We start from the raw sequence: 16,031 nt of genomic DNA, 5'->3' as shown, positions 1-16,031 counted from the left end.
TTTCTTTAGAAAATCAGAAATTTGTGCGTTTTGTAATCCGATGGCGCCACCATTGATTTCGAAATTCAACCAACCAAGCCTTCAATTTCTTCTAAGTTTGCTACAGAAAAGAATTTTCGTGGCCAAGAATTTTCTTTTCTTTCCAGGTCACAGTTTTATATTTCTTGCACGATTCTCTCATTATTGATTCGAAATTTGTTCATTTTTCAAATAATTACCAACACGCCCAATCATTTAGATTCGATGGTCACATGAAAATTGGCTGTTTCTGTGACCCACTAATGGTGCGAAATTCGGAAATTCTTAGAAAAGATTTTCGAAAGAAAATTAATTTTGGAATTCGACCCGTGTATAGCCAGCTTTAAGACGGATGTGAAGGGAAAAAAAAAGGAGGTCCAACCCAGTATTAGCAAGGTATACCTAATGGCTGGTGAGTGTGTGATTATATATATATATATAAAGGGTGAGTGGGCTTGGTAATATAAAAAGTACCCATCATTTGCAGCTGATACACACATGAGCAGTGCAGATTGAAGCTCAAGTTCCACAGCTAATTGATACAGTAGTTGTTCAGCCGGTCATGTCAGGTTTACATCAGGTTCAGGACAGGATTAGGTCAGGATCTTATCCTGTTCACACATATGTTTAGAAACAGTTCCCATAGAGGTCAATAGCCTGTAATCCACACCTGAACCTGAAGGCACTGCTCAGAAATCATACAGGACTCAATCCGCACCGCCATATGTGAACAGTCACCATAGGAAACAATGTTATTTCATGTCATTCGGATTGGATGCGGTTCACATTGCATCCAATCCACATATATGTGAACCAGCACTAGCATGTCCCATGGCACTCGGATTCTGGTGTCTTGGAGGCATGGCGGCTACAATGGACTGTTGACGTGACTTTGAGCAAAAGGCCACTTTACTGACATAGGTACCCAAGGTGAATCAAACTCCAATTGGTCATGGACCTGGAAGAACATCACTACAGAACCATTGTTTCTAAGTGTGTCACAAGACATTACACAGAGGGATCACCACCTTGCCTCCCGGATGGCTCTGGAGTTTAGATCAGCTATAAGGTGAATCTCTCTCATCAGAAAAAGTATAAAGGCGAGCAATGGAACAAATCGGACACGCGGCATTTCCTGAAGAGGATCTGTCTAGCTCACACTTGATAGAAGAGCTAGTCTGCTGGTGAAGATAGTATGATTTTCAGATGCAAGAACTACAGAGTACACCCTGAATATGTTTGGGGCCATGCGTCCACACTGCTGTCACACTGGGAGCAGCAACGGTGTCCTTTCAGCTGCTGCATCCCAATTGACAGCAATGGGACATCCTGCGTGGGGACGCACACAACACCTGTGCGGGTAAACACGACCATCACGCAGGTTACGGATTCATACTCCTCGTGTAAATGAGGCCTCACCTGCATTTTGGTACCGTGCCATTGACTTCTATGGGCCTACAACCACATTAAAACACAGGGGGGAAAAAAAGGAGCATGTCATACTTCTCAAAACAAACTGCACTGCAGCACAGAGATGTAATAGTGATTTTTATAATGGAGACGTTGGACACATACATATACATATGTTGCAATCTGAGCGTTAAAAATGCCCACTTAAAGCGCAGTTCCATCCTCTGCATTGTGTAAAAAAGGCTGTTTGATCCTGACTTCTCTGATCCTCCTCTTCTTCTACTGTCTCCAATCCATCTGCCATAGTTAGAGCAGCAGTGGCAAGTCTGTACATGCTCCGTTTGGTGTATATTGCTAGAGAGGGTACATGTGATCAGCACAGGACCAATCAGCGCTGTCCAGACAGAGGGTCAGGGATCATGCAGCCTCATGGGACAGCCAGAGGAGAATGAAAACTCCTCCTACAAACTTTAACCAGTGCTTGGCCAAACACTGATAGAAGACATAAGACTGCTCTAACTGCTGATGAGAAAAGGTATTTAGCAGTTTACATTTACTAAAATAACTGCATTTCCATGTTCTGTGTACTGTGGGAGACCAGATATAGTGAATGCAGGGACCTGGGTTTAGTAACATAGTTAGTCTGACTTAAAAAAAAAAAAAAAAAAAAAAGGACAAAAAAAGTCCATCCAGTTCAACCATTAAAAAAAAAAAGAAAAAAATAAGTTATAATCCTACACCCACAGTTGATCCAGAGGAAGGCATAAAACCCCAGCAAAGCATGATCCAATTTGCTCCTGCAGGGAAAACAATTCCTTTCTGATCCCCCGAGAGGCAATCGGATATTCCCTGGATCAACCTTCCCTATAAGGCTACGTTCACACTAGCCTTGTGTGCAGGCGGCAGAGAGGCGTTTGGGAAGCGTTTTTACCCAAACGCCTCTGCCAATTCTGCACATTACAGCACATGGTGCTGTTCTAACGGGAGCGTTTGCGTCGCAGCAAAACAGATGCCTCTGGACGAGTCAGGAGGCTTTGAAGCCTCCTATTCTCGTCTATGGTGCCTCTCTGCAAACGCCCGGCCGGCGTTTGCGGTGCGGTTGCGACGCGGTTGCGGAGCAGTAACACCACTCAAACTGCATTATAGGCGTTTGTGGGGCGTTATTAACGCTCGGCAAACGCCTAGCAACGGCCGCTAAACCGCGCATGCGGCGTTTGCGGAGCGTTTGCCGAGCGTTAATAACGCTCCGCAAACGCCGGACCAATGCTTGCCAAACGCTATAGGGGCGTTTGGCAAGCGTTGGCAAAACAGCCTAGTGTGAACGAGCCCTAAATGTTAGTATTCAGCTCTGACACATGACATCCCCCCCGCCTAACACTACATACACTGCACCTCGACAGACATGACATCCCCCCCCGCCTAACGCTACATACACTGCACCTCTACACACATGACACCCCCCCCCGCCTAACACTACATACACTGCACCTCTACACACATGACATCCCCCCCGCCTAACACTACATACACTGCACCTCTACACACATGACATCCCCCCCCCCCCGCCTAACACTACATACACTGCACCTCTACACACATGACATCCCCCCCGCCTAACACTACATACACTGCACCTCTACACACATGACATCCCCCCCGCCTAACACTACATACACTGCACCTCTACACACATGACATCCCCCCCGCCTAACACTACATACACTGCACCTCGACAGACATGACATCCCCCCCGCCTAACACTACATACACTGCACCTCTACACACATGACATCCCCCCCGCCTAACACTACATACACTGCATCTCTACACACATGACATCCCCCCTGCCTAACACTACATACACTGCACCTCGACAGACATGACATCCCCCCCCGCCTAACACTACATACACTGCACCTCGACAGACATGACATCCCCCCCGCCTAACACTACATACACTGCACCTCTACACACATGACATCCCCCCCCCGCCTAACACTACATACACTGCACCTCTACACAGGACATCCCCCCCGCCTAACACTACATATACTGCACCTCTACACACATGACATCCCCCCCGCCTAACACTACATACACTGCACCTCGACAGACATGACACCCCCCCTGCCTAACACTACATATACTGCCCCTCTACACACATGACACCCCCCCTGCCTAACACTACATACACTGCACCTCTACACACGACATCCCCCCCGCCTAACACTACATACACTGCACCTCTACACACGACATCCCCACTGCCTAACACTACATACACTGCACCTCGACAGACATGACATCCCCCCCGCCTAACACTACATGCACTGCAATTCGACAGACATGACATCCCCCCGCCTAACACTACATACACTGCACCTCTACACACGACATCCCCCCGCCTAACACTACATACAATGCACCTCTACATACATGACATCCCCCCGCCTAACACTACATACACTGCACCTCGACAGACATGACATCCCCCCGCCTAACACTACATACACTGCACCTCTACACACGACATCCCCCCGCCTAACACTACATGCACTGCAATTCGACAGACATGACATCCCCCCCCCCCCTAACACTACATACACTGCACCTCGACAGACATGACATCCCCCCCGCCTAACACTACATGCACTGCAATTCGACAGACATGACATCCCCCCGCCTAACACTACATACACTGCACCTCTACACACGACATCCCCCCGCCTAACACTACATACACTGCACCTCGACACACATGACATCCCCCCGCCTAACACTACATATACTGCCCCTCTACACACGACACCCCCTAGATGGGCCATCAGTCAGAACACCCTTCTCCAGTAATCATTCATTTTGGTTTGAAGGCCAATGACGGCAAAACACACGCACTGCCAACGTAAAAAGAAAAGACAAGTAACCAATGGGGAGAGGCGGCGTAAACGCTTGGCTCAGCAGATTGCTGGCTGGATGTGAAATGAGAACTTGGCATTGAGGGGCCGGTCAGTCCAGAGCTCAGCCTGCCGAGGAGCAGCCACAATGTGCGTGCCTAGGAATGAACAAAGAGCTCTACTGTGTGTACAGACAGGCCAGGAGGACTATGTCCAGGGGACCCCCTGCTGACACCGGGGACCCCGACACCGCACATCCACTGGAAGGACAGAGCACAAACGGGTGAAAATCAGGAGAGGGGAGCCAAACGCTACATTCCACAAGAAATAACAAATAATAGTTCTGTCTCATGTTCTGTCCCCATTGTAATGTACAGAGCTGAGCGAACTGTCGGCACTTTATAAATCCTGTATAATAATGTGATCAATCCTGCAGAGATCAGTCTGACATCAGATCACCTCTCTGCATGAATACATGTTCAGTGTGATCTCACGGCTCTGGCAGTGCCGTCACGGAACACGGTACACGGCTTTCTGTTTCCTGGTTCAGAATGAACTTCTGCCAGGCATTGCAGAGATGTAAAGCCGGCGGTGCAGGCACAGGGTAGCACAACAGTCTGCATCCACACATTTTGCTTAGCGACACGCAGAGACGCTCAATAACCAATCACGTTTTGCCCAACTACATCAAATTAACAGCAGCACAGAGAAAAAAAAAGAAGAAAGCAGCTCCGTACAAAGTGCAGCACGCAGCCGCCGCTTTCACTGGAAACCTGATTCCATCCCAGCTCGTTGTTGCGTTACCAAACTGCTAAGCAACACCAATGGAACCTCAGTGGACTGATGCCAGCCTATGGAGCAGACAAGGCCGGGCCAGACAACGACCTGCAGCACCACGGCGTGTCATGGCAAACCGGGGTCACCAGATCCGCAACAAGGGAGGGGGGGGGGGGGGCGCATGCTTCTGCCAGAAACCCGACTGGACAATCCTGTGCCTTCAACTCCAAGGAGGCAGAGCAGGGAAGGTGTAGGGAGAGGTTAGGGAAGGACATCGGTGTACAATGCACATCCAGGAGAAACGTTTTTACCACCAGTATTCGGTGAAATCATGAACCCCAGACGCAGCAGAGAGAGCGCTGCACCCAGATACGGGTCCACTTCACCGGCATCTGCAACAAAGTCCACAATGACGGTTATACAGAGACAGGGAGAAGACAGGACACATCCAACACAAGAGGGTCTAGTGAGAGCCAACAATCCAAAACTCAGCATACACTGTACAATCTGATTGTACAATCTTTAGATCCTCCATCAACTATGTAGGAGAACCTGTCAGATCTGATACCAATCCAATGTTCATGATCTGTCCCCAGAACTCCTACAGATCTCCAATCAGCTATGGGGCATCTTACAGATGAAGGGGTCTGTCCTCACACTGCTGGGGGGGCATAGGGACCCTAGATTGTAAGCTCTGGGGGCAAGGACCGACGTGATTGGACAGATGTGTGAACTGTCAGCACTTCATAAACCCCCCGAATAAATAATAATGTTCCTTTAGATCTCCCATCAGCTGCACAGTACAAGGTGTGCCTGGTCTGACACTGCCCATCCCCGGGGGAGGTTTGTCCTACATTACTAAAGTGATTGTACAATCTGATTGTATAGTAAGTGGCCAGTTTAAAACACACATGGCTGATCCACAGGGATCTGTCTATATGATATCTATGGGATTAAAGACCTAACTCTCTACAGATCACGTCGTACAGATTGTATGGTGTGTGGCCAGCTTATGACAAGAGATGCACAGGGATCTGTCTATATGATATCTATGGGACTAAAAGACCAACCCCTTTACAGATCACGGTGTACAATCAGATTGTATGGAGTGTGGCCAGCTCAATTAAGCCACTGATGACAAGAGATCCGTGCAAACCGTTTTATATAATGGGAGTAAAAGACCAACTTCTCTACAGATCACTCTGTACAATCAGATTGTATAGTGTGTGGCCAGCTGATGACAATAGATCCACAGACACCTGTCTACAGGAAATCTGCAGAACTAAAAACCAACCCCTTTACAGATCACGGTGTACAATCAGATTGTATGGAGTGTGGCCAGCTCAATTAAGCCACTGATGACAAGAGATCCACGTGAACCGTTTTGAATAAAACATATGGGACAATTTCTCTACAAATCAATGCATACAATCAGATTGCAAGACCAACCTTTCTACAGATTACGGTGTACAATCAGATTGTATGATGTGTGGCCGGCCTTAATAAATCATTGATGGCAAGAGATCAACCTGCCTATGGGAGTAAAAATTCCTATGTACAATCAGATTGTATGATGTGTGGCCAACTTAATGAAAACACAAATGACAACAGGCGATCCACAGGGACCTGTCTACACAAACCGTACGGGACTAAAAGACCAACCTCTCAAATGATAACTGCATACAATCAGATTGTATAGTGTGTGGGCAGCTGATGACAAGATATCCACAGGCACCTGTCTCTATCAAATCTCTGGCACTAGAAGACCAACCCCTTTACAGATCACACTGTACAATCAGGTTGTAAGGTGTGTGGCCAGCTGAATGAATACACTGATGACAACAGGCGATCCACAAGGACCTGTCTATATAAATGTATGGGAGCACAGCCCAGACTGTGGACAGATCAGTGTGTACAATCCGATTGCTGTGTGTATGGGACTTGTAGGGCTCGATGTTCTATAGACGATCCGATGTCGCCTGTATTGGGAGGACAGAGGCGATACGATGCGCGGGCTCCATCCAATCAGGGCGCAGTGCGGAGTGGTGGAGGGGGGGGTACTTGGGCCGCTCTTACCTCCTCCTGTGTGCGGAGATCTCCTCTCCTCAGCAGATCCCACTGCAGGCCAGCGCTCCCCTCCTCCTCCTCCTAGTAGATCCCCGGAACAGATCCCGGATCCCGGCCCGCAGCACACAAAGAGCGGACAACTTCCACACCAACTTCTCCTCCTCCCCCTTCTCCTCCGGGGGCGGGGCGATGACAATAAAAAGGTTATAGGAGGGGGGGGGTCCTGGGGGGAGTATGGAGTACAGGAGAGGTCCTGGGGGAGGGTGTCCCGGCGGGTGTGGAGGTGTCCCGGGGTGTCAGTGAGGTGATATTTGGGGTGTATTGTCGCACAGTGGAGCCGCACCCTGCACACACATACGACTCTCCTCCCCCTCCCGGCACACTGTCCCCTCCCCCTCTCCCGCCCCTCCTCCTCCCCTCAGGAGGCCTGTCTGTGTCTCCTCTCACTTCCTGAGGCGGCTGGCCGCTCTCTCTCTCTTCCCCTTCCTCTCCCCGGTTCCCGTGCTGTGTGGGCACGACTGTCCTCTCCTCTCTGCACAGACCTCCACAGGTCTCAGAGGAGGAGAGGTCACCCAGCCGGTAGTGACCCCACCCCCCCCCCAGAAGGGACCGGTCCAGTCACCTCAGGCTTCTAGACCCCGGCCCCTCATCCTCCGAACTTAGGCCGGCCATACATTATACAATTTTCTTTCAGATTTACCGAAAGCAGATAATATGAGCTCCAACCAGGCAGGCCCTGTCACTACATATCCCGGGACGGGAGGTTGCGCGACGTACGGCCTGACGCTACATATCCCAGGACGGGAGGTTGCGCGACGTACGCCCTGTCGCTACATATCCCAGGACGGGAGGTTGCGCGACGTACGCCCTGTCGCTACATATCCCAGGACGGGAGGTTGCGCGACGTACGCCCTGACGCTACATATCCCAGGACGGGAGGTTGCGCGACGTACGCCCTGACGCTACATATCCCAGGACGGGAGGTTGCGCGACGTACGCCCTGCCGCTACATATCCCAGGACGGGAGGTTGCGCGACGTACGGCCTGGCGCTACATATCCCAGGACGGGAGGTTGCGCGACGTACGCCCTGACGCTACATATCCCAGGACGGGAGGTTGCGCGACGTACGCCCTGACGCTACATATCCCAGGACGGGAGGTTGCGCGACGTACGCCCTGACGCTACATATCCCAGGACGGGAGGTTGCGCGACGTACGCCCTGACGCTACATATCCCAGGACGGGAGGTTGCGCGACGTACGCCCTGACGCTACATATCCCAGGACGGGAGGTTGCGCGACGTACGCCCTGCCGCTACATATCCCAGGACGGGAGGTTGCGCGACGTACGGCCTGGCGCTACATATCCCAGGACGGGAGGTTGCGCGACGTACGCCCTGACGCTACATATCCCAGGACGGGAGGTTGCGCGACGTACGCCCTGACGCTACATATCCCAGGACGGGAGGTTGCGCGACGTACGCCCTGGCGCTACATATCCCAGGACGGGAGGTTGCGCGACGTACGCCCTGACGCTACATATCCCAGGACGGGAGGTTGCGCGACGTACGCCCTGACGCTACATATCCCAGGACGGGAGGTTGCGCGACGTACGCCCTGACGCTACATATCCCAGGACGGGAGGTTGCGCGACGTACGCCCTGACGCTACATATCCCAGGACGGGAGGTTGCGCGACGTACGCCCTGACGCTACATATCCCAGGACGGGAGGTTGCGCGACGTACGCCCTGACGCTACATATCCCAGGATAGGAAGTTGCGCGACGTACGCCCTGACGCTACATATCCCAGGACGGGAGGTTGCGCGACGTACGCCCTGACGCTACATATCCCAGGATAGGAAGTTGCGCGACGTACGGCGGATTTACACCATTCTTCTGTCAGTTATTTCATGGCTTGTTCCCATAATTGCCAAAAATGGCCTTGGCATGAAGGTGGGCGGTAAAATCTCCCGGAGGGCAAGTGGTTAGCTACAATGTAGGTAAAAATGTGCCTGCAGTCAAGTGGCCATGAATTATTACATTTTTCTGCAGGTTTCTTTTTTTTTTTAAAGACATGTTTCCTCTGAGCTAATTGTGAGATATGCGCTGCCATGCAGTTGTGCGTTTACACACATTGGTCTCAAAATATCAACCAAACCGCTCTCTTCAATCCTCCGAGACCTTCTGCTCTCTAGTTCCCATATCACCTCCAGGACTTCTCCTGAGCTTTTCTCATCCTATGGAATTCCCTACCCCAATCTTCCCGGCTATCTCCTAATTTATCCACCTTTTAGATGATCCCTGAAAACCTCTCTTTAAAGAAGCCTATCCTGCTTCTACCTAGAAACCCGCCATTTATTTCCTCCATCAGCTCATCCCCCCCACAGCTATTAGCTTTTGTATCACTCACCTTTCCTCCTATATCAGGGGTATTGAATTAAAATTCAAAGATCACAAAATTTTCTTCTGGCCGAGGTCTGAATAGGGTGTGCCCATCAGTGTGCCCTCTTATATTAGGTGTGGCCATCAGAGTTCAACTTTACATCATGTATTCCCATCACATCAGGTGTGCCCATCAGAGTGCCCCTTTACATCACATTCCCCATCACAGTGCTCCTTTACATCAGGTATTCCCGTCAAAGTGCCTCGTACACTCAAAGTACCCCTTTCCATCATATTCCCCATCAAAGTGACCCTTTCCATCACATGTGCCAGAGTGCCCCTTTCCATCACTAGCCAATCAGAGTGCCCCTTTCCATCACTAGCCAATCAGAGTGCCCCTTTCCATCACGTGCCAATCAGAGTGCCCCTTTCCATCACGTGCCAATCAGAGTGCCCCTTTCCATCACGTGCCAATCAGAGTGCCCCTTTCCATCACGTGCCAATCAGAGTGCCCCTTTCCATCACTAGCCAATCAGAGTGCCCCTTTCCATCACTAGCCAATCAGAGTGCCCCTTTCCATCACTAGCCAATCAGAGTGCCCCTTTCCATCACTAGCCAATCAGAGTGCCCCTTTCCATCACTAGCCAATCAGAGTGCCCCTTTCCATCACGTGCCAGAGTGCCCTTTTCCATCACGCGCCAATCAGAGTGCCCCTTTTCATCATATTCCCCATCAGAGCACCCCTTTCCATCACATGTACCCATCAGAGTGCCCCTTTCCACAGTATGTGCCCACCAGAGTGCCCCCTTAACATAACTTGTGCCCATCAAAGTGCCCCTTAACATAGAATGTGTCCCTTAACATAAAATAAGGGGCATTCTGATGGGCACATTAACCCCTTCACGCCTAAGGGTACAACAAATCTAAATGCCTAAGCACAATTCTGCAACTTTGACGTGTTAGTAAAACCGTACATATCATCCCAACTACTTTGTACATCCGGGTGAATTATACCTTGATTTTTTCAGGACAAATTGATCTTTCATTTGGTAGTAAATGGTAACAGACATCGCCTGATTTTTATTTTTATTATCAAAGGAAAACTGTCCCAAAATAGTAAAAAAAAAAAATCATATTTTTTTATTTAGCTGTGTGTTTCTTGTTACGACCATAACCTACCTCCATAGCACAACCCAAAATAAATTCTCCAGCTCTTGACGATCGCAGCAATACATATATATGTATGTTATTTGTTGTCTGTACCCGTAGTACAGCCCAGTAACAATAGTGCACATTTTTTTTTTTTGTCTTTTTTTTTACCTAAAAACACACTGACACCAAATTTTTTTAAAGTCCTGACCTTTAACCCCGACCTTGACCCAAACACTAACCCTGGCACTGAACTATATCAAACCTTGATCTAGGTATTTATTTTTATTTTTTAATACTTATCTTTTTTTCCCCTCTATGCCAGGAGTTAGAGAGATACAATGTATCTCTCTTCTCCATTCATAGAGAGAGAAAAAAAAGCAAGGGGGCCGGGCAGCACAGTGACTGATCACTGTGATAGCCAATCAGAGGTTATCACAGAGATCAAGTGACCCGGAATCGTGAGTTCCGATCGTTATAATGGGACCCAGGGCTCTCAGTGGCACCGTGGCCCTTGTGCTGGGAGTGCTCCGAGCCGCGCACTCCCAGCACAAAGACAGGTACGCAAATATGCGGCCCCACGGAAAAAAAGCCCAGTTCCATGAGGCCACATATTTGTGTGACGTCGGTATCAAGGGGTTAAGGGGCACTCTGATGGGCACACGTTATGTTAAGGGGCACTCTGATGGGCACACGTTATGTTAAGGGGCACTCTGATGGGCACACGTTATGTTAAGGGGCACTCTGATGGGCACACGTTATGTTAAGGGGCACTCTGATGGGCACACGTTATGTTGTGCCCAGAGTGCCCCTTAACATTCAATGTGCCCATCAGAGTGCCCCTGTAAGACTACACCCTACCTTGAGGGCAGACAGGAGCTGTGCCGGGATCCTTGCTGGACGCTTGTGTACAGGCAGGGAGCGGGAGCCAGTGAGACAGCTGCAAGGGGCAGGGCGCACACAAAATGTCATGTCGCTGTGACAATCACCCTGCTCAGTGGCGGATCTGTCATGGCGGTCCAGAAGGGAGTGCTGCTGCAGATGTTCTCGGACAGTGGTCCGCCATTTAGTGATCGCTGTCCTAGATTGTAAGCTCTGTTTCCTTTTGTACCAAATTGTATTGTAACTAATGTCTGCCTTCATTTTGTATAACACTGCGCAAACTGTTGGTGCTATATAAATCCTGTATAATAATAATTTATGTGCGTTGCAGTGCGGCAAACATTTGCAGAAAATCGCACAGCTCTGCAATGGAGAGAAGCACAGCATTCGGGTGTGACTATGACACGTAGTAAACTATTGTTTTGTGCCGTCTTACCTTCAATTTTCCATATAGAGAAACACATCTCCATTGAGAATGGGACTGCCTACAGAGATGCACAGACCACCTATGCATCCCCCTGCAGGCATACACAGCCCCTCGCACGGGTGTATGCTTAATCTCTAGCCTACAGGGCACTTATACCCCCTTCCTGCCCAGGCCAATTTCCAGCACTGTTGCACTTTGAATGACAATTGCGCGGTCATGCAAGACTGTACCCATATGAAATTTTTATAATTTTTTTGTGACAGAGCTTTATTTTGGTGGTAATCAACTCTGGGATTTTTTTGTTTCTTAAACCAAAAACAACTGAAAATTGTGAAAAAAAAATGTTTTTTCCTAGTTTTTGTTATAAAATTTTGTAAATAAGTCATTTTTCTCCTTCACTGATGTGCGCTAATGAGGCTGCACTGATGGGCACTGATAGGCTGCACTGATGGACACTGATAGGCTGCACTGATGAGGAGGAACTGGTAGGTGGCACTGATGGGCATTGACAGGCATCACTGATGAGCACTGATGCACACTGATAGGCGGAACTGACTGACATTGATAGGTGGCACTGACTGGCACTGATGGGTGACACTGAAAGGCAGCTCAGATGGGCACGGATATGTGGCATTGATTTGGCACTGATGAGCACTGGCAGGTGGCACTAATGAGCACTGAGAGCTGGCACTGACAGGTGGCGCTGCTGGGGCTACACAGATCATCAGGGCACAATGATCATCAGTGCTCATGTCCCCTCTGAGGAATGCTGATTACCAGCTCTCCTCTTGAGCTGTCAGCGTGACAGCTCATGGGGAGAGAAATGCCGATAACCGGCATTTCCCTGTTTACATGTGATCAGCTGTGATTGGACACAGCTGCAGCTGATCACATGACTGAGCCGACATCTTCGGCTCTTTCCGTGGATCGGTGATCCGCTGTGTCCGAGGGATACAGCGCACCGCCAATCGCCGCGCTGCGCACTCTGGGAGCCGCGCATGCGCGGTTAGAACGGTAGGACATCGTGTGACATCCTCCCAGAACGAGAGAACCGCCTTGAGTCTGTCATATTACTATATGGCTTGCGGGAGGTGGTTAAAGTGGTTCTAAAGGCTGAAGGATTTTACCTTCTTGTATTCTATGCATGAAGGTAAAAATCCTTCTGTGTGCAGCAGCCCCCTAATACTCACCTAAGCCCCCTCTTGATCCAGCAATGTGCACTGGAGTCTCAACTATCCCAGGACTCCCTCTCCTCATTGGCTGAGACAGAAGCAGGAGCCATTGGCTCCCACTGCTGTCAATCACAGCCAGTGAGCCAATGAGAACAGGGTTAGGCCGAGCCGCGGCTATGTGTGTGAATGGACAAATAGAGCAGCGAGTGCCCCCATAGCAAGCTGCTTGCTGTGGGGGCACCCAACAGGAGGAAGTGGCCAGATGCGCTGGCAGGGGACCTTAGAAGAGGAGGATCCAGGCTGCTCTGTGAAAAACCACTGCACACAGCAGGTAAGTATAGACATGTTTGCTATTTTACAAAAAAAGCATTTAGAATCACTTTAAGGGACAGTTCACAATACATGCGTTTCAATTTTTTTTTTCATCCAAAATGCACAGAAAGTAGGTTATATGGTTGTCAATGTCACAGTTCACATCAGTGCTTGCAGTTCCAGTGCGTTCCAGTTGCAGAAAAAAAAAAAAAGAACAGGCTGCATTTTTTCTGCACAGAACTGTACTGGAACGTGGTAAAACACATCAAGAATGAACTGGAACGCACATGTCCCTATTTAACCACTATCCAACTGCGCTATACCTGAATGACGGCTACAGCACGGTTGTCCAGTCCTTGGAGGGCGTCATATGACGTCCTCTCAGAACGCACGCTCCCGGTGATCTCCATGATCGCTGTGTCCTACGGACACAGCTGATCACATGATGCGGTTAAAGGCCAATTACAGGAGCCTTTTACCACATGATCAGCTGTGTCCAATGACACAGCAGATATCCAGGTAAATGCAATTGCCGGTTATCACATCGCAGACATCAATCAGATAATTCATTCAGAGCATGTATGGCCACAATACGAGGTATAGGAGTTTGTTGCATCTCTGATAGAACAGCATAGGCATCTCTCCTGTGAATGGTGGAGTCTTAGTCCTCATGCACACTGGACGTTTTTACAGCGGCTGTTTTTGGCGGTTTTTATACAGCCAGTAAACCCCCAGCATGTTATCCTATGTGTCCATGCACACAGACTGTAAACAACGTTTTTTGACTGGGACTTTTTTTTCTGAAAAAAAAAAAAAACCAAGACTAGTGGGTTTTTAGCTGTAAAAATGCTCTAATGCTGAAAAACGTGGCAAAACACAGTAAATCGCGGTAAACTGCCGCAAACCGGTGTTTTTGGACTTTTTGACCCCTGAAATTTTTTTTTGCTAAAAAAAAAAAAAAAAGGTAGAAGAAATGCGGCAAAACGCTAATGCAAAAACGCTAAAAAAAACCCTCACGTTTTAACGTGACTTCACACAGCTAACGATACCAACGTTATCAAAACGCCCCGTATGCATGAGGGGTTAGACTTTGTTCAGATGGCCGCCGACACCCGCCCTGCATGTAGGTTCCCTTTGTTGTTGCTCCTACATACACCCCAGGTTGGATGCTGACAGCCTGGGATGGATCCAAAAGCAGAGAGTGTGTTTGGATCTGTGTAGCCACTTCTGCCGTCATGTTGTGGCTGTGTCTGTGCAGCCTCTGCATCCATCTCTATCGGCTGCCCGCATGCAGCCTGGGATGTTTATAGGCCCAAAAACAAAGCGCAATGTCTCCCAATATGTGGATTTGGGGCTGCATGGCACACTGACCCCAGACATAGCACAGCAGCCCCAGTCATGGCTGTCAGCAGCAAGGTCCTTTTTGCCACAATGTTTTCAGCACACCTGTACCCTGGGGCACACTCACAGCAACCCTGAGTCTAGGTTCACACCTATGCATTTTGCAGAAACACAGCAGTCCATTTAACATCATTTCCTATGGGACAGGTTCACATCTCTGCGTTTTCACCCGGTGCATTTTTTTGGAAAGGGTCAGAGACTTTTTTTAAACGCAAAAAGTTACGTTTTTGGTTATGTAGACTTCAATGGAGACGCTGTAGAAAAGCATGTAGTGCATTTTTGATGCGGTTTGCATTTTAATTTGCCCAGCAACAAGTAAAAAAAAGATGAAAATCGTGGCAAAAACGCACTGCAGATATGGATCAAACGCAAATTGCATAGGCGTCAACCTAGCCTGACTCCTGTCCTCTGGCTCAGGAGCACACACACACTCTCTCTCTTCACATGGGTCTCAGCTTACTTTCTGCAGATCTGAGAGCCTCCAGTCTGGTTGTCAATGGGAATCCCCCTACCCACTGTGGTAGGAACAGGCTTTGGGCTGCAATGTCCTTTCCTTGGCCTCCTTTTTCTATGATTTCCACCACATGTAGGAAGGAAGAAAGCAGGCTGGGGAGGAATGTGCTGCTGAGCAGCTTAAAGGGGCCACCTTCCGTCACTACATACATTTTTCATAATTATGCGAAGCAAACTCTACACTTCTCAGATCAATTTAATTTCATTGCATTGAATTAGAGCTACATTCCAGGTATGGCATGTTTCACATTGTTACATTGGTCCAGCTTTGACCCATATAAGTATGTATGTGCCGCACCATGGAAATTGGAAATCACTGCAGCAGGCACCTGTCTACAGGGATCTCCACTAGTTTCGGGGTCCTGAAATGCTGCCCTGCTGAATTGTGAACACAGGAGATCGCATGCTCTGTGTTTGTGCGCCATTCAGAGAACACATTTTCGACACTTTTCATTTTTTTCAGTGAATTCAAAGCATCCTCAGATTTGGTGAGGTGGAGGCAGAGTCTTGACGTTATGAAAGCATTGATATGTACTATTAGTCTAGGTTCACACTGGTGCAGTGTGGGACACCGCATGGAATTTGCATAGGAATCGCACCGCATTCCTGTGCAAATCACATGCGAT

At 49.0% G+C, this 16,031-nt stretch overlaps 1 protein-coding gene across 1 annotated transcript in view; it reads right to left on the bottom strand.

Annotated features, from left to right (window-relative positions):
- Positions 1 to 7,501, bottom strand: part of ERBIN (erbb2 interacting protein) — a 349,377-nt gene extending 341,876 nt beyond the window's left edge. The window contains exon 1 of the mRNA XM_089653472.1: positions 7,176 to 7,501. The gene's annotated coding sequence lies outside the window, so the exon portion shown is untranslated. The remainder of the gene's footprint in view (positions 1 to 7,175) is intronic.
- Between the last annotated feature and the right edge of the window lie 8,530 nt (positions 7,502 to 16,031).

Source organism: Staurois parvus, unplaced genomic scaffold (genome assembly GCF_062004578.1).
Source record: "Staurois parvus isolate SC_StPar_1 unplaced genomic scaffold, SC_StPar_1.0 ptg000714l, whole genome shotgun sequence".
Classification (NCBI taxonomy): domain Eukaryota; kingdom Metazoa; phylum Chordata; class Amphibia; order Anura; family Ranidae; genus Staurois; species Staurois parvus.
This window is presented reverse-complemented; position numbering and strand designations above follow the sequence as displayed.